Genomic DNA, 27,639 nt, shown 5'->3' with positions numbered 1-27,639 from the left:
TGCACCACAACTACTAAGCCTGGACTCTAGAGCCTGCGAGCCACAACTACTGAAGCCTGAGTGCCACAATTACTGAAGCACACGTGCCTAGAGCCTGTGCTCCGCAACGAGAAGCCACCGTAATGAGAAGCCCGCACACCTCAATGAAGAGTAGCCGCCACTCGCTGCAACTAGAGAAAGCCCACGCACAGCAACAAAGACCCAACGCTGCCAAAAATAAATAAATAAAATAAATAAATTTTTTAAAAAAACAAAAAAAAATATTCATAATGTTGTGTAACCACCATGCTATCTACACCCAAACTTTTTCATCATCCCCAACAAAAACTCTGTACCCGTTGAATAACTCCTCCTTTCCCCTCCTCCCAGCCCTTGGTAACCACCATTCTACTTTCTGCCTCTATGAGTTTGCCTGTGCCAAGTGTCTTGTATAAGTGGCATCATACAATATTTATCCTTCTGTGTCTGACTTATTTCACTAAGCATAATGTTTCCAGGCTTCATCCATGTGTAGCGTGTGTGAGAACTTCATTCCTTTTCATGGCTGAATAATATTCCACTGTATGGATGAACCATATCTCTTTATCCATTCACCTGTTCATGGACACTTGTGTTGTTTCCACCTTTTGGCTACCGTGAATAATGATGCTATGAATATGGGTGTGCAAGTATCTATCCAATTCTGTTGGATATATACCAGGAAGAGAATTGCTGGGCCATATGGTAGTTCTATGTCTAACCTTTTAAGAAACTGCCAGTTTGTCATCGTGTTTTGATGGGAATGCTCGCACACAGGTAGGTAGCTTTCTTGGGTAGAGATGGCTGGGACATTTGAGCTGGGAGTAGACATGAGTAATTGCTTTGACATCAGGACAAAGGACCCAAGAAAAGCCTGGCTGTACCTCAGGCACTTTCCAGGTCACAGTGCTGATGGGCCACCCCAGACACTTTCCTTGTCAGGGTGGTTGTCACATGGATAGAAACCAGAAAACCACTTGACAAACTGAATTATTCACCATCGTCCCCTGATCAGGTGAGCACAATACTGTGGGCCATCACCCAGGACAGGGAAATGGCTTCCTTAGAATTCTTGCATAATGGCGTTCATTTATATATATTTTTAATTACAAAGTATATCATATGAACAAAAACAGTACGTAAGTATAGATTAAATCATAATAAAGTTAATGCTGTCACATCTACCACTCAGCTTAAGAAACAGAACATTACCAACCTGTTTGAAGCTCCGTGTTTATCTGTTCCTGAGCACATTTTCATTCTCTACCACATAAGTGACCTTACACTTAATTTAGTCTATCATTCTCTCTTTTTTTCTTTATAGTTTACCATACACATAAGTAAGACTACATTCTAATATACTGTCCAATTTTGCATGTTTCTGAACCTCATAAGTAAAAACATCTGGATGCATTTTTCTGTGCCTTGCTTTTTTCATGCATCGTTATACTTTCAAGATTCATCCATACTAAACTGTGTAGCTGTAGCTCATTAATTTTCACCACTGTGTTGTGGGTTCCATTTTATGCCCATCCTTAATGTATTTATCTATTCAACTGAAGATGGGCTGTTTTGGTTATTTCCTAAGAGCTCATTCTAATCAGGGTTTTTATCCTCACAGTAATTAGCACTAAATGATTTTAATTGTCTGTTTTCCTACATGTGCAGGTTTTTCTCCAGATTGTATGAGGGGAACAGGTACCATGGCCCTTTTCTTTTGTTGGATTACTAAATGTTGAGTGATCCTATCCCATCACCCACACACTTTTTCTGAGCACTGCCTCTCTCTGACCCAGAAGCCATATTTATACCCACGACCCCACCCTCCCGTCAGAGCTGATTGGGCAAGAGGCGGATACAGCTCTCAAGCTGGACCAATCAGATGCTCTTTCTTGAGAATTTTAAACTAGTGCCAAAAGAGAGTGGTCTTTGGGGACTTCCCTGGAGGTCCACTGGTTAAATCTCTGTGCTTCCAACGCAAGGGGTGCAAGTTCAATCCCTGGTCAGGGAACTAAGATCCCACATGCCGTGCTGCAAAAAAAAAAAAAAAAAAAGAGAGAGAGAGAGAGAGTGGTCTTTGTTTCTTTGCTGGTTGACCCTGTGAAAGTGGAAATTTGGGATCCTGGGTCAGCTCTGTTTTCTTTACCCTGTGTATGGGGGGCAAGGGAAGGACAAGGGGAGGTTAAGGTATAAATGAGAGAACTGAAGAGGATGGATAGCTTTTTTTAAAGGGGAGGTGGGTGGTGAGAGATGGACCAAGAATACTAAAGCCTTCCAGGCCTCAGCCCCTGCCCTTTGCAGAGGCCTGGTCCTTGGGTCTCATGAGATCCTCTGCTGAGTCTTTATAATAAATTGACCTTTTTGGCTTAAATTAGTTTCAGTTGTTTTCTATTACTTGTAATCAAAGATCCTCACTTATCTATTCAATTTACTTCTTCCCAGCCATTCAAAAGAACTGCAGGGCTGTCAGGGACCCCTATTAACCCGAGAATGAGTTAAATTCTTTCCCCGACTAACAAGAGATAGGAAATTCTCCACTTCCAAAGTCAGTTGGCTTCAGAGAGCTAAACAATGGAGTGGATATTTAGCTGCTTGCTAGTTTTATGTCAACAAGGTATAAAGTAGGTATGCTAGTTTTATCTCAAGTTATTTTGACCAGCTCTTAGAAATGACTGAAGAATTTTGCTCTTAACTTCCTAAAAACAGGTGCTTGATAAAGACACCCCCCCCCCATTATCCTCAGGTAATCGGGAGGGTAACCACAAATAAGTGAATTTTACAGATAATCCCCAAACCTTATCTAAACTCTTATCTTGGGCAATAGCTTCCTCTTCTGCCTTTTAGCAGAGCTGTTGACAAGAAGCAAATGGACTGTGGCAAGGTGGAGTTTTTCTCTCCTTCTATTTCCCTTGCACACCTCCAGTGGAGATGCTAAGGGACAATGACAAGGACAGAAAGACAGGTGGCAGGAGAGCAAAGAGAAGAGACAAAGCCGGGACGGTTTGAGCACTGGCAAGACAGCTTCCAGGAGTTGTCTTAAAGGAGCTGGGGGCTTTGGGAACATAGGTCACCGAGGATGGGGAAAGGAAGCACAATCACACGGGGGCGGGAGGGGGAGTCCTTGCTCCACATTTCACAAAACACCTTTCCCAAGCTGGCACCGCTGCATTTACAAGACAACACACTCCTTGCAGGTATTTGAGATTCTGAAGACGCGGCCCTCACTAAGTGGAAGGGAAGCCCACTTGCCTCCTAAGTGTGGTTTTGCTTAAAATCTTCTATCCGTCGGTACAGCTCCTACAAAGGCGTCGGAGATTTTACTCTAGCCTCTGCCAAGTGATGAAGCCAAGCGCACCCCGTCTCACTCTAGAGGTAGCCATTCAGCTTTGATGTGTAATTTGAGGCAAGCTATCTTCTGCCGCCCCTTTCTTTTTTCACTGAAAACCACTGTGTCGCCACAAAGCTCAAGTTCAGAGGGGAGGTTAGCTCCCCAGCAGCGCCATCTTACAACAGGGGAAAAGACTCCGTTGCTTAAACCTCAGCCCACTGAATCAGATCATCCTTTGCTGTGATGTTACAACTGTAACGTTTCAAACCGGCTCTCAGAAGCTGTTAGGTATTCCTTGCCGAGACCTCGAATTTGGTGGGCACTACCACTACATGAGATTGCCAGCAGAGGAGGGCAGCGGTGTCTCATTATTCATGGAAACATGCTGCTCGTGTGCTTCGGTTTGAGCTTTTGATGAACAGAAAATGTGCTCTTTACATTTTCCTTTTTGTGAAATCCTGACACAGCATTTCTGGTTTCAAAGGAAGCTGTCTAAAGACCAGCAGAAAATCCCACAGAACGAGACCACCTTAAGAATCAAGTTTACTGGCTAAATGGGATTAAGCTAGAGTTGTGTTTTAAAAAGAATAAACCAGAAAAAAACAAATCTTTGCTGCATGGTGCCCACTTCCATCTACACAGCTCTGAAGTCCAGATGCACGCTGTCACTGGAGCATCTCTGGAGAGAGCGTGGGAAGTTAAAAGTCAGTGTTTTTGATTAATTAATAATCATCCTCAGCTGTGTTGGCAAATGATAAAAACAAATTGTCTGCCTTTAAAGTAAGGGTGGAAGACGTGTGCTTACCCAGAACCGAGGGGGAAGGAGGAAGAGCCCTGCTGGCCTAGTCGGCCCTCGGCTGGTCTGGTGATGGCTGAACGAAAACGACGCTGTGTGTCTCTTACCCTGTACGGTCATGATAACCACCACAGCTCGGGCAGTCAGCCAGGGAGGTGGCTGGAGGAAGCCAGTGTCTAAGGAATGGCCCAAAGGGCTACCCAGTTGTCTTCTAGAACAACCCAACTGAGCATGTGCAGGAATAACTGTTTCACCACGTTTGTCATTGCGAGGCGCGAGTCAGCAGGCTCCAGCTGAGTGAGTGTCCGCGTGCGTGCATGCGTGTGTGTGTGTGCGTGTGTGTGTGTGTGTGTGTACCAGGATGAGGTGAAGTTTCACTGGTAGTTTAGAGGAGAGATGCAAAGACCCCTCTCCTTTTAAATTTGCCACCTACAAGTTAAACAGTGACTCCACGTCTTTCTTTCTTGAAGACTCTGACTGCAGCTGGGCGTCATCTTCCTCCCTCCTGAACCTGTAGTTCTCGAGCCACACTTCTCTTACAGGACTTACCATTTGTCTCTTGGTAACACAGTCATTCCTACTTCCTCAAATGTAGTGACGTTTGCCTTTGGGGCAGCACCTGGGACAGATTATTGGGTAGAGGAGACATACAATACATCTTAAATATTGGACTGAGTGGAGGAAGGCGGGACTGATGGATGGACCTGTGCTGGATGCTATGTTCATTTCGTGGCTCTGTTGGTGGAATTTCTATCTTCCCCAGCGACTGCGACATTCTCTCCTTCCTTCTGTCCCTACTGCCAGAGCCATGATGCAGGCTCTGATTAACTTTTACCTCTTCTCCTCTCATGGTCTGCAAATAATCCCCATCTCCTAGCTGCCTCTACTTTAATCCATCTTACATACTCAGTCCATCTTGATTCTATCCCGCCCCAGCCTCCAAATTTTCCATGGTCCCTAATTCCTCACCAAATCACCCAAACACACTACACCTGACAATTCAAGAGCCTTCACACACTGGGGACCCAGAATACTGTTTCTATCCTAACTCACACTACCCCTGATGTGTCAGATGTCCAGCACGCTATTTCTCTAAAAATTCACTCAATTTCCTATTTCCATCCCTAAAGTAAAACACCACTCAGCCTTCAGGGCTCAGGTCCAATGTCACTTCCTCTAATAAGTTTTTGATTTCCCATACTGGATGTGATTTCCCTTGCCTTGATCTTCTTTGTATTAGACTCTTTCAGTGATTGTCCAATTACTATATGAGAAGCCCCTGAGGGCAGGAAGGCCAAGTTCATCTTTGCCTCGGAGCTGGCAGCAGAGTGCTGAGAACCAAGAATCCCCCTTATTGCTGAATTATGCTCAGAGGGAACCAGGTGGCCAGGCTCTCCTGCTGGGAGTCTACAGTCTAAGGCTGACATCAACACAACTGTGGCTGTAGCTACTGACCTGAGACTCTGGTGCCAGGATAAATGTGGAAAATCCACAACTCCAACACAATTAAATATTTACCTGTATTAGTTTTCTATGGCTCCATAACAAATTACCACCAATTTACCAGCTGAAAACAATACCCATTTATTATTTCACAGTTAAATTCTATAAATCAGAAGGCTGGCACAGCATGCCTGGGCTTCTGCTCAGAGTAACACAATGTTGAAATCAAGGTGTTGGCTCAGCTGAACTCTTGTCTGGAGGCTCTGGGGAAACAGGGCACTTCTTTTAGCACTTTCTTGTTGGTAGTAGAATTTAGTTCCTTGTGGTTATAGGACTGAGGTCCCTGTTATGATTAGGTCAGGGCCACTGGGACAATCTCCCTTAAGGTCAAATGTGCCATTAAACGTATCTAATCACACAGGTAAAATCCATCATATTCACAGGGTGTGCACGCAAGTGGGGAAACAGGCAATCTTGGGTCATTTTAGAATTCTGCCTATCACATCACCTTAAATAAAAATTTGAGATACTGGTGAGAGATTTGAGGCCAAATCCGATTTGGGGGCAAATGGCAGCTGGAGAGACCACCATGTTTCTTCAGGCAGTACAGGAAGACATTGCAGAGAAGGAAAAACAGGAGTTCTTGAAGAGTTGGGAGGGGCCTAGAATTCCTGAAGGAGCCTTGATGGTACAGGAAGAGGAGGGCTTTCCAGGCAGAGAAAGAGATGAGGAAGAGGATGCAGGGAGTGGCTGAAGGAACCAGAGAGACCAGTGTGGGTGACAGAAGCAGTAAGGGAAGGAAACAAGCCTGGGAGCCCCAGGTCGGGGCTGTGTTTCTGAGCCACACTGTGTGGGGAAGTTGCCACCACGGCCAAGGCCGAGAGCATGGGGACCACTTGGTGGATGTGCTGGAGTGAGTGGGGAGGCCAACTGGGACGAGTCTGTAAGAGGCCATTTGGAGCTGGACAACCCGTGAGACGGCCAAGGGGTGGCGTGAAGGGAGACTGAGGAAGGCAGGGCCTCAGGCTGTTGAGCAAACCTGAGGAGAACAGAGAGTGTTAGGGCAGGGTTCACGGAATGAGTGCCACAAAGAACTCTTGCTATGGATAAAGCAGGAGACATCTTCTCTGAGACCACAGAGGCCAAGGCAGAGCCGAATGCTGGCCCAGAAGGCACAAAATTTGTGTCCTGGGCCCAGTTTACTGCTGACTCGCCCTGTGGCAGTGGGTGCCTTACTTGCTCTTTCAATGCCTTTGTTTCCTGATCTATAAAGTGGAGACTAATGACAGCCCTGTCCTGCTCGGTCTAATTAGTGCACAGAGATCACTTTCCAGTCACTGGCTGCCAGGAACATGCCTTTCCCATTCCAGGGCTCTGCGTTTGGCCTCTGCTAGTGAGTCGAGTGGACAATTCCGTGCTGAGGGAGCACAGCACAGGTGAAGCTTGGCTGGTTATGTCCACCCCTGGGTCAGGCTGGTTCAGACCACCTCCTAGCTGGGCCCTGAGCCTAAGGAGATTGACCTCCAAATCCGGTGTACATCAGATGGCAAGTATTGTTCAGGAGACTCGCTTTAAGCTGTATAATCATCTCCTGTTAGATTCCTTTCGGGAGGAACTCTCCTTCTAGAGATCCCAGGGCCGAGAAGTCTGTATATGCCTCATTTAAAGCACCATTCACTTTCAAACCGTGTCATTCACGTTGTCAGGTGAAGCCCAAATGTCACTGCTGAAAACGTTGCTGAACTGTGAGACTGCCAAAAAATCTTTGAAACAAGAGCCAAGCACTAGCCTCCGCCCCGTACACCCCGTAGACATACTCCGGGTGGTAGGAGACGCAGTACGAAGCCTCTGTGGGCAGAAGTCCATTCCTACGACGGGCCAGATCAAGTCTTAAACACTCAAGACAACAGCAGGCAGTCACTGACATGTCTTAGAATTTTCTGGCCCTAAAAAAAAGTGCTTTGAAAGAGCTGGGTTGCCTTTTCAAGGACTTTGAGGAGCAGGCAGAAATGTGAACTGAGGAGAAACCCAAAGTGAAAGCGTTCGTCCACAGCTGCCACTTCCCAAGAAAACCCAGGACAAAGTGCCTGGCGTGGGTGGGGTGGAGTGGTTTGCTCCTGCCTGCTGGGTACAATGTCAGCGGCTCCTATAGTCCAGAGCAGGAAGATCCTCCTGTGATGCACATGTCATGGTGGCCTGAAGGTCTCCACTGCTGACAGTGTCCCCCTCAGGACTGGGTCTTCTCCATGTGGGGTCTCAGTCAGGCCAAGCAGTTGGGCAGTGGGGTCCCAACATGAGACTGCTCGCTGTGGGCCCACCTGCACCCCAACTCCCAGGACGGACCCAGGGCCTGCGGGCTATCCTAGGAAGTATTGGTTGGCCTGGATCAGGTCCAGAATCTTCTGGAGTTTCTAGGTAGATAGGCCTGTTTTGATCCAGAGCCCAAAGTCTCCTGTAGAGTCTTGAGGTGCGACCAGAGCTTATGTTAGCAATGATCTTCCTCTGGCCTCTCTACCCAACCTGGAAGTTTCTTTCAGTCTTTTTCTAGAATTGAGCAATGTCTGGCCATATCTTCAATTCCAAGTGGCTTTGTCTGCAATAATTCTTGGTGCCTATTTTTGTTTCTGAACATACTACCTTTAACACCTCAAACCCCACCCTGTCCCTGTTCTGTGAGTAGCAGGAATTAGCCCTTTAAGAAAGGTCCTTCTGGGGCTTCCCTGGTGGCGCAGTGGTTAAGAATCCGCCTGCCAATGCAGGGGACACAGGTTAGAGCCCTGGTCCGGGAGGATCCCACATGCCGCGGAGCAACTAGGCCCACGCGCCACAACTACTGAGGCTGTGCTCTAGAGCCCGCGAGCCACAACTACTGAAGCCCGTGCGCCTAGAGCCCGTGCTTCGCAACAAGAGAAGCCCCCACTCACCACAGCTAGAGAAAGCCCGCATGCAGCAACGAAGACCCAACGCAGCCAAAAATAAATAAAATAAATAAATTTATTTTTAAAAAGAAACAAAAAAAGAAAGGTCCTTCTGCAGCTTGGGGCTGTGGTTTATTGACTTGCTGACTCTAGGGTTGGTTTATAGGAAATAATATTCCAGTAACCTCCACCACTAGGGCTGAGGGACTTTGGAGAAGGTCACTGTGTGGCTCGGACCTCAATTTCCTCATCTAGATAATGAGGGAAACTGGGAATAGATCAGTGCTAAAGGTGCCACTGGCCCTAACGCCCCATCAATCTGTGATCTAACCATCTTGGGCTTCCCTGGGGAGCTTCAGTTATTCATTCAACTCATGTTCATTCAGCAACTATCATGTGACAACTCCTATGCTAGATCCTGTTTTTTTGTGGGGGCTGTTTCAGACCGGAGGGTAAATTTGGTCTCTATTAGTCTATATGGTCAGAAGCAACAGTCCCAGCAAACTTCTTTGATCATACAATCCAGTCCCCACCCCCTGCAAAATTAGAACCTGTATCCCCATCATATTTATATTTATTTGTAAATGTTATACACATATACTTGCAAATATGTATAGCAAATATTAGTCATATTATTATTACTAGTAGTACTAGTAAAGCTTAATTCCTTTCTTCATTTTTACATTAAAACATAGATGTGGGTACTTCCCTGGTGGCACAGTGGTTAAGAATCCACCTGCCAATGCAGGGGACATGGGTTTGGGCCCTGGTCCGGGAGGATCCTACGTGCCGCGGAGCAACTGATCCTGTGCGCCACAACTACTGAGCCTGCGCTCTAGAGCCCGCGAGCCACAGCTACTGAGCCCACATGCCGCAGCTACTGAGGCCCGTGTGCCTGGAGCCCGTGCTCCTCAACAAGAGAGGCCACCGCAATGAGAAGCCCGCGTGCCGCAGGGAAGAGTGACCCTCGCTCGCTGCAACTAGAGAAAGCCCACGCGCAACAGCGAAGACCCAACGCAGCCAAAAATAAGTAAATAAATACATAAATTTATTAAAAAACAAAACATAGATGTAAACAGAAGTTAAAATATTTTCTTTTTGCACTTCAGTGGATCATCCATGTACTCCACAGGTCTAGAGTAGAAGGCCTCAAAAGTCCAGCTCTGTGAACTTTCAAGATCAATTGAAAAAGATATCCAAGATACTTGGTATGGGTAACATTATACATTTAGTTCTAAAATAAGACGGTCAGAAAGGAGATTGGCACACGTTGGCTGATACCAACTAAAGCTAAGGTTCTATAAAAATAGTTCTTTAAAAATAGAGGTATATGACCCAGCAATTCCACTCATGGGCATATATCTGGAGAAAACTATAATTTGAGAAGATACATGCACCCCAACATTCATAGCAGCATTACTTACAATAGCCAAGACATGTAAGCAACCTAAATGTCCACTGACAGATGAACGGATAAAGAAGATGTGGTATAAGTACAATGGAATACTACTCAGCTATAAAAAAGAATGAAATTTTGCCATTTGCAGCAACATGGATGTAACTAGAGATAATCATACTAAGGGAAGTACATCAGAAAGAGTAAGACAAATACCATATGATATCACTTATATGTGGAATCTAAAATATGACACAAATGAACTTATTTATGAAGCAGAAACAGACTCACAGACATAGAAAACAAACTTGTGGTTATCAAAGGGGAAAGGGGGTGGAGGAGGGATAAATTAGGAGTTTGGGATTAGCAGATACAAACTATTATATATAAAATAGGTAAACAACAAGGTCCTATTATATAGCACAGGGAACTATATTCAATATTCTATAATAAACCATAATGGAAGAGAAAAAAATAATAAAATACAGTTTAAAAAATTGCATTCTTTGGTCCTGTTTGGCAAAATTCCTATTATCTTTTCCCTTTATCTTGGCCAGGCCTTACTTAATGCCAAAAGGGTCCATAAATATTAAATGCATTCTCAGCACCATACCAGGTAATATGGGTGAATATAAAAGATATCTGAGAATAGCCAAAGCAATCTTGAGAACGAAAAATGGAGCTGGGGGAATCAGGCTCCCTGACTTCAGACTATATTACAAAGCTACAGTAATCAAGACAGTTTGGTACTGGCACAAAACCAGAAATATAGATCAATGGAACAGGATAGAAAGCCCAGAGATAAACCCACGCACATATGGTCACCTTATCTTTGATAAAGGAGGCAAGCATATACAGTGGAGAAAAGACAGCCTCTTCAATAAGTGGTGCTGGGAAAATTGGACAGATACATGTAAAAGTATGAAATTAGAACACTCCCTGACACCATGCACAAAATAAACTCAAATGGATTAAAGACCTAAGTGTAAGACCAGACACTATCAAACTCTTAGAGGAAAACATAGGCAGAACACTCTATGACTACATCACAGCAAGATTCTTTTTGACCAGCTCCCAGAGAAATGGAAATAAGAACACAAATAAACAAATGGGACCTAATGAAACTTAAAAGCTTTTGCACAGCAAAGGAAACCATAAACAAGACCAAAAGACAACCATCAGAATGGAGAAAATATTTGCAAATGAAGGCAACTGACAAAGGATTAATCTCCAAGATTTACAAGCAGCTCATGCAGCTCAATAACAAAAAAACGAACAACCCAATCCAAAAATGGGCAGAAGACCTAAATAGACATTTCTCCAAAGAAGATATACAGATGGCCTACAGACACATGAAAGAATGCTCAACATCATTAATCATTAGAGAAATGCAAATCAAAACTACAATGAGATATCATCTCACACCGGTCAGAATGGCCATCATCAAAAAATCTAGAAACAATAAATGCTGGAGAGGGTGTGGAGGAAAGGGAACTCTCTTGCACTGTTGGTGGGAATGTAAATTGATACAGCCACTATGGAGAACAGTATGGAGGTTCCTTAAAAAACTACAAATAGAACTACCATACGATCCAGCAATCCCACTACTGGGCATATACCCTGAGAAAACCATAGTTCAAAAAGAGTCATGTACCAAAATGTTCATTGCAGCTCTATTTACAATAGCCAGGACATGGAAGCAACCTAAATGTCCATCGACAGATGAATGGATAAAGAAGATGTGGCACATATATACAATGGAATATTACTCAGCCATAAAAAGAAATGAAATGGAGGTATTTGTAATGAGGTGGATGGAGTTAGAGTCTGTCATACAGAGTGAAGTAAGTCAGAAAGAGAAAAACAAATACAGTATGCTAACACATATATACGGAATCTAAGGAAAAAAAAAAGGCCATGAAGAACCTAGTGGCAAGACGGGAATAAAGACACAGACCTACTAGAGAATGGACTTGAGGATATGGGGAGGGGGTGGGGTGAGATGTGACAGGGTGAGAGAGTGTCATGGACATATATACACTACCAAATGTAAAATAGATAGCTAGTGGGAAGCAGCCGCATAGCACAGGGAGATCAGCTCGGTGCTTTGTGACCAACTAGAGGGGTGGGATGGGGAGGGTGGGAGGGAGGGAGATGCAAGAGGGAAGAGATATGGGAACATATTGTATATGTATAACTGATTCACTTTGTTATAAAGCAGAAGCTAACACACCATTGTAAGGCAATTATACTTCAATAAAGATGTTAAAAAAAAAAAAAAAAGATATCTGAATACAGATGTCCATCTTGAGTTTAGCTGTATTTGCTTTCTTGCCTGTGTCATAGGTGAGATGCATCCATGGGTGGGCTTTAACCACTAGTACCAGGATTTGGGCTGCATTGCCTTTCTGGGACTTAAGACCTGTCTCACTCCTTTCTTCAACCAGCCTGTTCAGCCTGGCTTTCGAGCTTGGCTCACACAGCAGCAGCAGAAAGGCATCAAGGGGAGGTCAGGCTGGGGAAAGGTGCTGCAGATGCCGAGGTAGCTGTGGAGCTCAGGGTGTTAATCACGTTCACTCAGGCGCCGCTGCTCCGGCTGCCGCAGGCTCCCCCCATGCTGCCGGCAGAGGGTTCATGCAGCGAACCAGCAGGAAATAGAATGGTCAGGAGAGAGCATAAGAAAGAAACATATCCTTTCTCAGACAGGAGCTTTTATTTCCACCCCGGTCCACAGCTTCAAAGGGCAGCTGCCTCACAAGGAGAGTGTCTGACCAAATTCAGTTTGCGTGTTTGAAATAAGAAGACCGCTTTCTTGGTCTCTGAAACTGAGTCCTAGAAGGCCCCGTTCCCAGCATCCTTGCCGTCCCCTTCCCCTCCTACTCCGTCAGCTTACTCCAGCTGTGCTGGTTGACCCTCCGGGAAGGGAAGTGTGGCCAAGAAACTGCAGACCTGTCCTCCACTTGGACAATTTTGCAAACCTTTGTATAAGGGCAGATTGCACAAGGCTGCATGGGTGAGGTGGAAGGAAGAAAAAGGGAAGAGCGTTTTCTGCTTATGGCCGGGACCCTGTTATTCATTGGCTTGGGTGTTTCAGCTGAGTTTTGTGGATTAGGAGGCCAAGTCATGTCAGTACAAGAAACCTCCTGGGTCTCTGTCACATGTGCTACCCCACCTCTTCCCCGCAGCCCAGACCATTCCTTTCAGAGAACCCTCCCTGTTTCGCGCTTTCACAGAGCGAAGCTGTTCTGAGTCTTGGGGTCACACCCAACTCACACAACCCAGCAGAAGCTGAGGAGAGGTCTGGGGTCCTTCTCTGTGGCCTCCATCTTCAGCCCTGCCCCTGCTTCCGCAGACGGGCATGAAGCAGGGCTCACAGTAAGAGTTGGTGCTGGTGTCTGGCCGTGGCAGAGCTTCCATCCTGCCGGATTGGCTCAGGGAAGGGATGCTGGGCAAACGAAAGCTGGGGCGGCTGTGTAATGTGGGAGATGGCGAGGGCCATGTTCCCAAACTATAAGTCATGATGACACTGTTAAAAAGGGCTGGTGGGCGGGGGAAAGTGAAAGAAAAAGAACAGGGGGAACAGAAACCAAAGTGAGGCACACAGAAGGGTCGAGCAAGAGTAATGGCCAATGCACGAACAGAGGCCAGGAAATGGGACAGGCCTGCAAGAGAATCAGGGAAAGGCAGGATAAGACTGTGGGTAGGAGGAGAGAGATTAAACCAAGGAAAACACAATGAGACATGAACGGGAGATGTGATCATTTGTTGGAGGAAATGGCAGGTAATTTGCCAACACGTACACCAACAGAGGGTGTTGGAGGCCTGGTCCAAGGACGCCCCTGGGTGTATCACCTTCAAAGCCCCAAATACAGGACAGATCAGCCCTGACAATGAAATCTACGTCTCTGCTTGCTTAAGGCCTAGTGAGACACTTAGGAGAAAAGAAAGAGGCTATAAGCAGAGGGAAAGGATCAGGGAGAGCCATAGATGCAGTCACAGCCCCTCCACAAGTTAATCCCCAGGCAGACCTGCCCACGGTCTTGCAGGTGATGCAAAGAAATAGAAACAATGGCTTTTGGCCTCAAGAAATTCACAATCTGAGAGAAGGGACAAGATGTACATATGCGAAGCAATAAATACCAGCAATATTAGTGGGACTGCTCAGGTGAACACAGTAAAGAATATTGGTTGAAAGAAACAAAGAATGAATTAAGATAAAGAAATGAACTACAGAAAGGCTTTCTTGACAATGTTCCCATGTGGAAATTTTTTAAAATGCGGGAATTAAGTGATATGATGTTGGTTGAACTGGATGAAACATTTAAAACTGGGCCAAGAAGGTGACCGGGGCTTGACTACAGCACAGCACAGGCTCCGAATCAAAGCAAAGAACAGGAGGCATAACTGCCCAATGAGGTCTTTCAGGTGAGTTGGATCTATGTAACATGAAATTCAATTCAATATTCAACATTTTAAAAAACATTGGTGCCCTAGGAGTCATATTTAGCATTAAAAGGCAACAAGAAAAGATTGGTGAGATGGCCCTAGAGGAGGCCAGCTTTCTAGCATGGAAGCAAGACTTGCCCTAGTCTGAGACAGATGCTGGAAGACAAACTGAGATCAAGATCAAATGAGTAACTGAGGGTGGGGGGAGACCCAGTAGGTGGGTTGTATACGTGTGAGTCAAAGAGGCAAGGTCATTTAACTTGCAATTGAGAAAAAAGGATAGTGAAGGTAATGATAATTACAACAACAAACATTTATCGAGTGAAAACTATGTGCCAGGTGCTGGTCTAAACACTTTACATGCATTCGTTTACATGATCCTCACTACCACCCATGAGGGATTTTATTATTATTATTATTATTTGCATTTTATATGTGAGGAAACTCAGACACAGAGAGATCAAGCAATTACACAGTAGAGGTTAGCCCAGGACTCTAATTAAATTCCACAACACTCTCTCTCTGAAGCCATGGAAAATTCAATGTCTCTGTTTCCTCATCTGTAAACTTTTGTTATCTAACCTGCTTATAGAGACACTGTAGATGATAAAGCCTCTGTGAGGAGACTGGCTGTGGTGTCATTATGAGAGTATTAGCATTAATAGGAAGGTCATGCTTTTTCTAGGAATGCTAAATATATGCTCACTTTTTCATGTGAATACCACAAGGCCTTGAAGAAGTTTACAGAGGCTCATCAATAAAACCCCCTCTTCTGTGTTCACAGTAGACATTAATGCCAAGCGAGTCTTCTCTCAAAAGGTGAAAGGTCTCTTTCTGACACCCCTTTACAATTCTTACAACGTTTGGGGGTTGGGACTCGGTTTCCCACTGAGAAGAGCAGCCAGGTTTTTGTCCTCGCAGGAGCCTCTCCCACAAGGCCCAACCAGAGGACCACGCCATCTTAGAAATAGGGTTTTGAGCCTGAAGAGGCAGCAGATAGAGAAACAGATAGCAAATACATCTGTTTTTACAAGAGCCTGTTGTTCTCTGTACTAACTGCTATAAAAACGACATGAAACTAGCCACACATTAGTTTTGGTTCTCGTGACTAAATCAAGGAATGGCATGATGGTGCTGTGTCATTAGAAATGAAACCAGTTCTTAAACAAGAGAATAGGGCCGACATTTTAATAACCTGAACGATTTCATAGAAAAATCAAAGCTGAAACTTCAACACCCCATCCCTGAACACCTGCTGCTTAAGTTTGGTTCTGAACCAGTGAAACTTCTTTCTCGCCGTGAAGACACGAGATGGGCCCTGACTTGCCCAACACTTGGAGGCCAGGGAAGCCTTCCTTCCACCTGCTGTCCTACTAGGCTGAAACGTGGGCTCAATCTTGGCTTCTACAGGACTGACTGTAATTGCCACTTTGAGAAAATACAAAAAGTACCTCATATTTTATTTTTATTTTTTCAAATATATAACCTGATATATTTTGAGATATATATATATATATATGACATATTTAGATACATGAATTTTACCCTCCCTGAGGTATTTTCATCCACATCTTTTCAGATAAAGAAACTGAGACCTGAAGAGGTTAAGTCACTCACCTAGAAGCAGGCAGAACTGGGGTTCTGAACAAAGGTTTCCTTATCTATACCTGCACTGCCTCCAGTTTGGCCTTTATCACGATAATAATGATGTTGATGTAGTAAACACACATAGGTTGCCTCCCTATCATCTCTCTCCCCCCTTTTCCTGCCACAGCACCCACATTTTGCCTTGAGGGCACCAACCCCTCACTGTCTCCCCTTTCTCTGACTGCTGGATACATCCAGCTCCCAGGGGTAGCCCTGATGTGCTTAAGCCAGAGAGTATCCATCACCTGGCCATGGTGATTGGCTCAGGGGTGGGCATACAGCCCGATTCAGGCCAGTGGGATTTGAGGAAATGTTTCCTAGGGCTTCTGGAAAAAAAGCTTCCTCAGCCCTCTGTGGGTTTACCAGAGGGGACAATCCCCCTTCTCCTGGATGGTGTACTGGAGAATACAAGGTTCAAAATTCCCTCAGCCATTTGCGCCACCAAGAGAAGTGCCAGCCTGAGGATGAAGCCGACAAGCCATTTGCGCCACCAAGAGAAGTGCCAGCCTGAGGATGAAGCCGACACACAGAAGAGGCAGTGCTCTAAACAAAACGGACATGGAGCTGGTATCGTGAGGAAGGTTTAAATTCTAGACTGCGTGCTGGAGTTTTCAGGCCATAAGCTAACACAACCCCTTTGTTTGCTTAAGCCAGTTTGAGTTTGTTATTCTGTCATATGAAAATTCTTAACCAATGCAAACACCACTGGCATCACTCCCAGTAACATCTGATGGTTGCTTTGGCTTCTCAGTCAAGAGCATGAAACCCATTTGACCAAAAGGACCAATCCTTCAAAATTAACCAGCATTTCTGGAGCACGCCCATCTCTGGTGCCTGACTTTCCAGAGAGGACTCACATTTTTCTGTTCCTGGGGTCCGGCTCCTCCTGTTTTCTGCTCCATGTTGGCTCTGTCTAGGCCTGTCCTCGTGCCAGTTCCTCCACAGTGACAGGAGGTGGCTGTCTTCTGCTGAGGAAGCCAGCGGCCAAGTGGGCAGCCAGCTGCAGACCTCAGGCATCAGCACTGTCAAGAAAAGGAGAATAAAGAAAGGATTTGGCCACAATATATTTTAATATGACATAAAATCGGGTGGGAGAAGGGTCTTTGGCACATAGCTATACACGATTACCCGCCCCCCCCCCCAGCCAGCTCCCTGTCAGAATGCTAAAACGCCAGGAATTTTGGTGCCCCTGTGAGGATCTTTATTTGCTAGTGATTGGCGCTCACAGAATTTCAGAGATTTGGCATCAAAGATTATAAAATCTGTGGGTCTGAAAACCTGTGCTAAGAACTGGTTTTTGTGATTCTACTCAATCTCAGTTTCTCTTGAAAAATTCTGTTATTTCCACTTCTGGCCACTATGACTAAGCACAGAGGTAGAAACACAGTCTAAACAGTTGAAGGATCCTGTAACTACCCAAAGTAGCCCAACAACAGAGAAAGAAAGCAAACGTGAGCACTGGCGGGGTGCAGTGTGTGAGGCAGGGCTCTCACTCTCCCCGTCCACTTTCCCCAGACCCAATCTATCAGCAAGACTTGCCGGTTCCCAAACATGTCTTGACTCAACCACGTCTCTCCGTCTTTACTACAGTCATGTAGCTTATTCATTCAACACGTATACATTGAAGGTCTTCTGTGTTCCAGGCATTGTTCTAGTGGCTGGGAGTACAAGACTGACGATGGAATGTGAACACACGTCCTAGTGACTCTTCTTCCTTGGGCCTCCCTCTGTACGACCCTTCTCGCTGACTGGCTCCGGCTTCCTCATTTGCCCTCTCCTTCCATTCTCCACATAGGAGCCTAAAAGATCTTCTTAAATATCAACACTTCCCCATTTGCAACCCTCCAATGACTTCCCATTGCTCCTTAATTAAAATACCAAGGCTTCCTGGGCCCTGGCCCTGTTCGAGGGCTGTGCACCTCCCTACATTTACAGCCTCTTCTCACATCCTAGGTTCACTCCCCACAGTCACGCTGGCCTCCTTTCAGGTCCTCAAGTATGTTACGGCTTTTTCTCTTTTCAGAGCTTTCAATCTGCCTTTATTTCCTCCTAAAACAGTTGCTTTCAACTTTTTTTTTTGACAATACTCCCCAGTAAGAAATATTTTATACCATGAACCAGTAAATACATCAACCTATAAATAAAGGCAACATTAGTTTTACATGATACTTCCGGTATGTTCTGTCCTTTTTTTAAAAAGCTAGCCATGACCCACTAACCTGCAGTTTTCGAAAACACTCCTCCCTCTGCTCTTCGAATGGCTGAATCGTTCTCATCAACTTTCTATCTAAATGTTAGCTACCCATGGGGGGCTTCTCCAGCCACCTGATGCAACCCAGGTCCCTGACTTAGGTTATTTTTCATCTGAGGGCCATGTCCCTTCCCTTTGAAGCACGTATCAAAGTTATAATTACGTATTTCTTCGTTGAGACTTGCTCATTGTCTGTCTCGCAGGCCACATCACTAGCTTTTAAAGGCAGGGACTTGTATGCTCTGTTCCCCACTATATATCCTGCATCTGGTTCAATGATCAGCATGAGAGAAGAATATACCTACGTATTCCTTGACTGGGCTGCCTGAGTGGGGGGTAGTGAGGCTGAGGTCTGGATTGAAAAATAGGCCTCCCCAATAAAAGGAACCGGGGTTCCTTGGAAAAATGGCTGATTCTAAGGCTGGGGAAGGAAATATACAGTAGTGCCAGAAAGTAAAGAAATACTCAAAAAACAAAAGGATGGGGCATGTCAAAGGGACACAGGAGCCCACCTAAAAAGAACTCCCAATGGCCAAAATTGGAACAATTTGAGCAGCAAAATAAATAGCCTAATATCAGATTATAACCCAAATCTTTAAATAAATATGCATGAGAGTCCATACTGATATAAGTGGTTGACTAAATAAATAAATGAAGAGGGGGAGAGTTACTTCTTTCTTACAGAAGAATTTAAATGACTTACATAAATACTACCCTCCAGGAGGTGGAGCTTAATCCTCCCCACCCCCTACCCCCTTGAGGGGAGGGGGAAGGCACTTAGTGACTTGATTCCAAGCAACAGAGTAGGTAAAAGGGGAACAGGGTCACCTTCAGTGAGGAAAGCTGGCAAACAGTACCTTGACCAGGTGTTCAAGATTGATTTTACTGTCCCGTCATGTGGATGGCATGTACCCCCGAAAAGATGTGAGAAGGGCACTTCACCTCTGCTGGCTTCCTCCAATAGCCCACAACCCCAGTGCAACCATAAAAAAAGCATCAGGGGAACCCAACTAGAGGGGCATTCTACAAAATACCTAATTAGAACTCTTCAAATCTGTCAAAACTCCATGAGAAATAAGACTAGAAACTATCACAGACCAGAGGGATTAAGGAGACACAACAACCACTTGTGGTGTGGCATCCTAGGTGAGACCTTGGAACCGATAAAGGATATCAGTGGAAAAGCTAAGGAAATCTGAATAAGATATAGACTTTAGTTAATAACAACGTATCAATATTGGTTCATTAATTGTGACAAATATACCATTGTAATGTCAGATGCTAACGACAGGAGGAGCTGGCTGAGGGGTATACGGGAACTCTGTACGTTATCTTTGCAACTATTCTGTGAATAAAAAACTGTTTTAAAATTAAAAACTTACTTTAAAAAAAGTTCAGCCTTAATGCCAAGAGCCGGGCCTTCATTCAGTCAATTTTATGGAGTCCCCACAAAGAGCTTCCAACCCTGCTGGGCACAAAGAAGACACTTAGACACATGGGAATGAATAGATGCATATACACAGGCAAGGCATCTGGGGTGATGAAACGAAGAGCAGAGCATGCAGGTTTGCAGGTTGACTAGAGAGGGTAGGCGTGTGTGTGTGTATGTGTGTGTGTGTGTGTGTGCGTGCGCGTGCGGGCGGTGGGGGTGGAGCTGGTAATGAGAGAAAGCAATGACCAGAATGAGGAAGGAACACAAAGACTGGCTGGCTTTGGTGAGGTGGAGCCAGCTATTCCCCACCGGAATGTAAGCTCCCCGAAGGCAAGAACCTTGTCTCTCTTCTCATACCCCTAGGAGCAGAACTGTGCCTGGAACACAGTAAATGTTCATAAATGTGTATTGAATAGATGAGAGACTAGATAAACAGACAAAGACAAAGTCCTGCTGGAACTCCACTTGAACTCCAGAACCAATACTGTCATGTGAGGTCTCCCAGGTGCCCACTGGATTTGCATTTTGTACATGGTGATGATTGTTCTGCATCATCAGAGGTCTTCTGGAAAGCATGCAGATGTTAGCATTGGTTTGGAATGGCTCTAATATTCACCCACAGGCATGGAAGTGCCTTGGAGCATTTCTTGATGGTATTAACCGGTAGGTCTGCTGATACGCAGGAGTGAATGGCATCTCCTCTTTGCTCTGTTCTAGCGTCCTGTTAAACCCAGCAGGGGCTCCTAGAATTGTAAGAATGGAGAGTTAGCAGGGGCTTCAAGCTTTTGATACGGTCTCTACAAATATAAGGAAACAGTTTAGAGGGATGTTGAATTTCCCTGTAGGCATCTACTGACATTCCTCCTTAAAGGTCCTAAATGCTCAATGTATTCACTTGCATGTAACTTTCTTTATGAAGAAAAATTCAAATTTGGGGAAAATTATGGAAAAATCATACCCTATTATGTAGCTGTTAAGAATAGTGCAGACTATATGTATTAATATGAAATATTAAACATACAAAGTAAAGCTGCTTTCTGAAATAGACACAAGACACTGGTTGACAGAGGGGAGTTCTGTGAAGACAGCACGGGAGGCAGGAGACTTTCACCATACACGCTTGGAACCTTTTGCATTTTTCACGTGTACAAAGTATTACAAATGAAAAGAACTTTTAAAAAAATTTATTTATTTATTTGGCTGAGTCAGGTCTTAGTTGCAGCACACGGGATCTTCGTTGCAGCATGTGGGATCTTTCGTTGCAGCGCGCGGGCTTCTCTCTAGTTGTGGTGCGTGGGCTCCAGAGCACGCGGGCTCAGTAGTTGTGGCGTGTGGGCTCAGTTGCCCGCAGCATGTGGGATCTTAGTTCCCCGACCAGGGATGAAACCCACATCCCCTGCATTGGAGGCAGATTCTTTTTTTTAAATTTTTTTTAAATTTTTTAACATCTTTATTGGAGTATAATTGCTTTACAATGGTGTGTTAGTTTCTGCTTTATAACAAAGTGAATCAGTTATACATATACATATGTTCCCATATCTCTTCCCTCTTGCGTCTCCCTGGAAGGCAGATTCTTAACTACTGGACCACCAGGGAAGTCTCGAAAGAAACTTTTAAAAATGATTCCAGAGGAAGAAAATTTTGAATTTTGCCTTCAGGTTATAATAATCTCCTTTTCCGATCTATGCTTGATTATCTTTGAGCCTCCGCTTTCTGCAGGATCTGACCCACGTCAGGTGACAGGCAGGTTATTCCACCTATCTAGTCCTGGCTTTTAACATCATCTCAAATGAGCTTTTACATGAAGTGACAGAAATATGCTGATGGGATTGAAAGAGGAAGACATTCATCATAGTTTATGCATTCAAAACTAGGAATTAATAAAAAAAATAAGTCCTATAGTTACTTTGTGAACAGCATGCTTATATTATATTGCAGTTTTCTGTTAAAAAGCATTACGTTGGCTTTTTGGCTCTCTGAGCAGCACCACGGTGGTTGGCAAGAACAAGCACCTTATGAAAGTGGCAAAAAGGGAGCCAAGAAGAAAGTGGTTGACTCATTTTCTAAGAAAGATTGGTATGATGTGAAAGCACTAGCTATGTGTCAATATAAGAAATATTGGGAAAACACTAGTCACAAAAACTCAAGAAACCAAAATCACATCTGATGACCTTACGGATTCTGTTTTTGAAGTGAGCCTTGCTGATCTGCAGAATGATGAAGTTGCATTTAGAAAATTCAAGCTAATTACTGAAGATGTTCAGGGCAAAAAATTGCCTGACTGATCTCCATGGCATGGATCTTACCTGTGACAAAATGTGCTCCATGGTCAAAAAATGGCAGACCATGGTTGAAGCTCACATTGGTGTCAAGACTACCCATGGTTATTTGCTTCGTCTATTCTGTGTGGGTTTTACTAAAAAATGTAACAATCAGATTCGGAAGACCTCTTATGCCCAGCACCAACAGGTCTGCCAAATCCGGAAGAAGATGATGGAAACCATGACCCAAGAGGTGAAGACAAATGACTTGAAAGAAGTGGTCAATAAATTGATTCCAGACAGCATTGGAAAAGACATAGAAAAGGCTTGCCAGTCTACTTATCTGCTCTATGATGTCTTTGTTAGGAAAGTAAAAATGCTGAAGAAGCCAAAGTTTGAGTTGGGAAAACTCATGGAGTGTCATGGTGAAGGTAGTAGTTCTGGAAAAGCTGCTGTGGATGAGACAGGTGCTAAAGTCGAACGAGCTGATGGATATGAGCCAGTAGTACAAGAATCTGTTTAAAATTTATACTTTTGGGGCTTCCCTGGTGGCGCAGTGGTTAAGAATCTGCCTGCCAATGCAGGGGACACGGGTTCGAGCCCTGGTCTGGGAAGATCCCACATGCCGCGGAGCAACTAAGCCCGTAAGCCACAACTACTGAGCCTGTGCATCTGGAGCCTGTGCTCCGCAACAAGAGAGGCCGCAATAGTGAGAGGCCCGTGCACCGCGATGAAGAGTGGCCCCCACTCGCCGCAACTGGAGGAAGCCCACGCACAGAAACGAAGACCCAACACAGCCATAAATAAATAAATAAATAAATAAATAAAAATTAAAAAAAATTTATACTTTTAATGATGACAAATAAAAGTTCTTATTCGTGAAAAAAAGCATTACTTTGCTAAATGTTAACATTTAAAAAGTATATCTAGACCATTAATAATGAATCATACTAATACCCTAAAAACATTTGTAGAAAAGATTGAGAAGTCCCTTTGAATCAACAAACAGTATATCCCTCAAAAAAATAACTGATTAATAATTCACTACAGGGCTTCCCTGGTGGAGAAGTGGTTAAGAATCCGCCTGCGAATGCAGGAGACATGGGTTCGATCCCTGGTCCAGGAAGATCCCACATGCCGCGGGGCAACTAAGCCCGTGTGCCACAACTACTGAGCCTGCACTCTAGAGCCCGCGAGCCACAACTCCTGAAGCCCACGCGCCTAGAGCCTGTGCTCCACAACGAGAAGCCGCCACAATGAGAAGCCCACGCACCGCAATGAAGAGTAGCCCCCGCTCGCCACAACCAGAGAAAAGCCTGCGTGCGGCAACGAAGACCCAAACACAGCCAAAAATAAAATAAATAAAATAAAATAAAATTTAAGTAATAATAATAATTCACTACAGATAAATATTTCATCAAGATCACATTCTGCTTTTAAGCAATTTTGTTTTCTAATATTCCAAAACAATATGGTTTCAAATTCTGAAGACAACTCCTTTCTTAGTACTGAGAAAATTAATGTTTGAGATACACATGAGCATTTTGAGTTCTTTAAAACTAGAACACATTTGTGATAAGATGTATTTCAACCTTATTTCAGTTAACTTCAGAAGAAAGGGTGTTCAGTATTTCTCGCATAAATTTCATTACAAGGTTAAGACAATGTAAAATATTTACATTCAGCTGCCATTGCAAAAAAAAAAAAAGCCTCCTGGAAGCAAGGATGGAAGGTCTAAGCAGCAACCGCATCCCTGGGGTGTTTGTTGGAAATGCAGAACGTCAGGCCCTGTCCCACCTCCTCTTCACAATCTGCATTTAAACAGGCAGTGATTCCCATGCTTGTCACAGTTTGAAAAGCTGCTGGGCTAAGAAACCTTAATTATGTTCAAATTCAGGTTATACCCTTTAGTGAACACTGGATATAATCTTTAGTAATAAGGACAATGTGACTTTTTTATTTTTATTTTTTGAGACCAGAGAGTCACACTTATCAGAAATGACTGTAATTAATAACCACTGGTCCGACCCTCCTCCTCCTACTTGCAAAACATCCTTCCTCTTTTCTGAGTCCACCCCCTCCACTTGGTCCAAGACCATCTATCACCCCTTCCTCCAGGATGACCACTGTCATTTTCCACTGATTCCTCCCCTTTCACCTATGAACACACTGAGGTCTCCCTTATGCATAAAACGCACACACACACATGCACACACACACGCACACAGACACATTTTCTCTCCACCATGTTAACAGCTCAGCTACAACCTTTTTTTCCCCATCACTAAATTTCTCAAGATTAGTCTGCATGCAACCTGACAGCTATCAGACCCGAATTAGCTCTCTTGAAGGTCCCAAGTATTTAACTGCCAAATCCGAAGGCCTGGTCCCTGTGACTTCCCTAGATCCCTCTGCAGGTTATGAATTCTTTCTCTGGCTCTATTGTCTCTGGCCCTTCTTCCTCTTTTTGCCACCCAAGCAGGGGCATTCCCCTCAGCTTTGCCCAGGGTCTTCTCTTTCCACTCCATACCTTTGCTGTGTTCTTCCCTTCCTCCCACTTGCTCCTGCTTCAAAGGTCACCTCCACACAGAAAACTTCCAAGACAGTATCTTCAGCCCTGGCCTCTCTCTAGAACTCTAATAGCCTCGTGTTGTTTTCACTCATTTAATATTTATTGAGGGCCTATGACATGCTATTGCACTGTGCTAGGCATTGGTGAATAAAGAAGACTCATCCCTGCCCTCATGGCACTTACAGCCTATCAGGTACCACAGATGTGGATCAGTGAATACAAGTGAGATAAATACTGAGGAAAAGTAAAGAGTGAGCTAGGGGAGAGAATAACCAAATCTAGTTGGGAAGTAGGGTTTCCAGTTAAAATACAAGATGTCCAGTTAAAGGTGAATTTCAAATAAACAACTAAATTTTTTTAGTAGACGTATGCCCCAAATATTGCAAGGGATATACTTATACTAAAAAATTAGTTATTGTTTACCTGAAATTCAACTTTAACTGGGCATCCTGTATTTTAATCAGCTACATCTAGCAACCCTACCAGGAAGGGACTGTGCAGTTGGAGAGGAAAGTCCTGAGGAACTGAGAGAAAGGATAAGTAGGAATTAGCAAGCAAGAGCGGGTGGTGGGAGAGGACATTCCAGAGAGAAGGAATAGTCGAGGCAAGAGTTTGTATTAATAGAGAGCTTCATGCTTTGAGAATCTGAAAGACGTATAGTATGGTTGGATCATGAAGAAGAGGAAGAGTAATGGGGAATAAATCTAGTGGGGAGAAGCCAGATCTTGCAAAGCCTGTGTATAGTACGGATTTTGGAGTTCCCTAAAGACAACAGGAAGCCATTTCAAGATTTCAAGCAGAGGAGAAAATGGACCTAAAATGGCTCTGTACCAATGTCAACGTCTGGGGAGGGGAATGTTCCCCACACCACCAATAAGCAATTTTCTAGATACCAGCAGAGAATCCTACAATTCAACTCAATTCTGACACATCTGCCCAGAAATAGCATCACCTTCCACAGCTAAGGGTTTAGTCCCACAAGACTGCCTCCTCCCTCTAGCCACACCTCAGACACCAACTGCAAGCCCACGTTGCTGCCTGGCTTTTGACCAACAGCTGTAGACCAGGGGTTCCCACAACTCCCGCTTCTTTTCACTTAATTCGCTAGAACACCTCACAAAACTCAGAGTAACATTTTGTTTTCTAGTTTATTACAAAAGGATATAAACCAGGAACCACCAGATAAAAGAAGTGCATAGGGCAAGGTATGTGGGAAGAGGCGCCATTCTCTCCAAATGTCCATGAATTCACCCACCAGGAAGCTTGCGGAAGCTTTTGGGTTTTTATGGAGGCTTCGTTAACTAGGCATAATTGATTAAGTCATTGACCAATGGTGACTGATTCAATCTCTGGCCTCTCTTCTCCTCCCTGGAGGTCAAGGCGGGGTAGGACTGAAAGTTCCAAACCTCTGATCACATGATTGGTTCTCCCAGCAACCAGCCCCCATCTTTAGGTGTGGTTCAAAAGTCATCAATAACATAACGAAAGATATCTTGATTGCTCTCATCACTAGGAAATTCCCAGTTTTAGGAGCTCTGGGCCGGAAAGGAGAAAAAGACCAACTACGTATTTCTTATTATAAATCACAATATCGCAAGACCTGAGCTGAAGCTTTAAATGATCTTTCTGGCTGCCAGATGGAGAAAGGAATTGCAGGGCCAGGAGTGGATGCAGGAACTCCATTTCTGAGATTACTGTGATAGTCAAGAGATGTAAGTGACTCGATCACGGCAGGCTTTCTCTCATTGGTCTCCCAGACTCAGCCTATACTAAACCTCTCTACAAGATGCTACCAGAGTCATCATCTCAAAAGGTTACTCTAAACATATGATTTAACTACTAAAAATATTCAGTGGCTCTCATTGTACACCAAATAAAATCTCATCTCCTTAGCCTGGTACTCAAGGCTTTCTATAATCTTCTCAGAACAGATCTTTCCTGTCATATCTTTCCTTCTCTCCTGCAAGTGACTTAGCCCAATCGGACAATCTTTTCTCTGAGGTTTTATTCATACACCTCTCTCTGTATGAATATCTGTATCTGTATCTCACTTTCCTTCCCTCTTTTCCCAATTTCTTGAAGAAAGAATTTCCCTTTCTTCAAGCTCCAGCTCAAAAGCCTTCTTCAATGAGGCTTTTCCTAACCTACTCAAATAGAAGCTTTAGAAACTTACGCATTCAACAAATATTCAATAAGGCCCTGCAATGTGTCAGGCATCGTGAGAGTTAAGAGGATGAAGAGAAGAATGTCCCTGCCCTCATGGAGCTTACACTCTGTTGTGAGACCAAAGGCAAGCTAAGGCAACTGCAGAAAGTGGGTGAGAGTGTGGACCTGGCCCGTTCCGCCTGGGTTTAAATCCTAGATCTATTACCCACGTCATGATGCTAGTATAGTAACTTAATTTTCCTGTGCCTCAGTTTCCCCATGGGGATAATATCAATAACTATCTCATACAGCTCTGAAACTAAATGAGTTAATACTTGAAAAGCACTTAGAACAGTGCCTGGAACACTGTAGTAAACACTCAATTACTGTTAGCTACATAGCCATGCAGAATCCCCAGAGGGAGAACCATCTTGGCGTATTTAAAGGACAAGGTGGGGAAGGAGGCCAGTATAGACATAATAAAGTAGCGGAGGCAGAGAGTGATGAGGTCAGAAGCAGGGATCAGATCAAGCAGAACTTGGTAATTTTAGATCTATTTCGGTGGGCTGGAAAGACACTGGAATGTTTTCATCAAAGAACTGCCATGATGTCACATGTTTTAAGGAGAGGCCAGATAAGAGGCTACTGTTAAGTAGTCCAGGTGAGACAATGATTGCTGAGACTTAGATGGAAACAGTGGAGGTGGTAAAAAAATATATTCAGGGTGTATTTTAAGGTAGACTCATTAGGACTCGTTGATGGACTAGACATGGATGTGAAGAAAGAAATTAAAGATGACTAGGTTAGGGGACCTCCCTGGTGGCGCAGTGGTTAAGAATCCACCTGCCAATGCAGGGGACACAGGTTCGAGCCCTGGTCCATGAAGAACCCACATGCCGCAGAGCAACTAAGCCCATGCGCCACAACTATTGAGCCTGTGCTCTAGAGCACACGAGCCACAACTATTGAAGCCTGCGCACCTAGAA

General features: G+C 44.4%; 1 pseudogene; it reads left to right on the top strand.

Annotated features, from left to right (window-relative positions):
- Positions 1–19,903: 19,903 nt before the first annotated feature.
- Positions 19,904–22,459, top strand: LOC118905002 (annotated as a pseudogene).
- Positions 22,460–27,639: the final 5,180 nt, after the last annotated feature.

Source organism: Balaenoptera musculus, chromosome 12 (assembly GCF_009873245.2).
Source record: "Balaenoptera musculus isolate JJ_BM4_2016_0621 chromosome 12, mBalMus1.pri.v3, whole genome shotgun sequence".
NCBI lineage: Eukaryota > Metazoa > Chordata > Mammalia > Artiodactyla > Balaenopteridae > Balaenoptera > Balaenoptera musculus.
The sequence above is the reverse complement of the archived record's forward strand: the minus strand, read 5'-3'. Positions and strand labels throughout refer to the sequence as shown.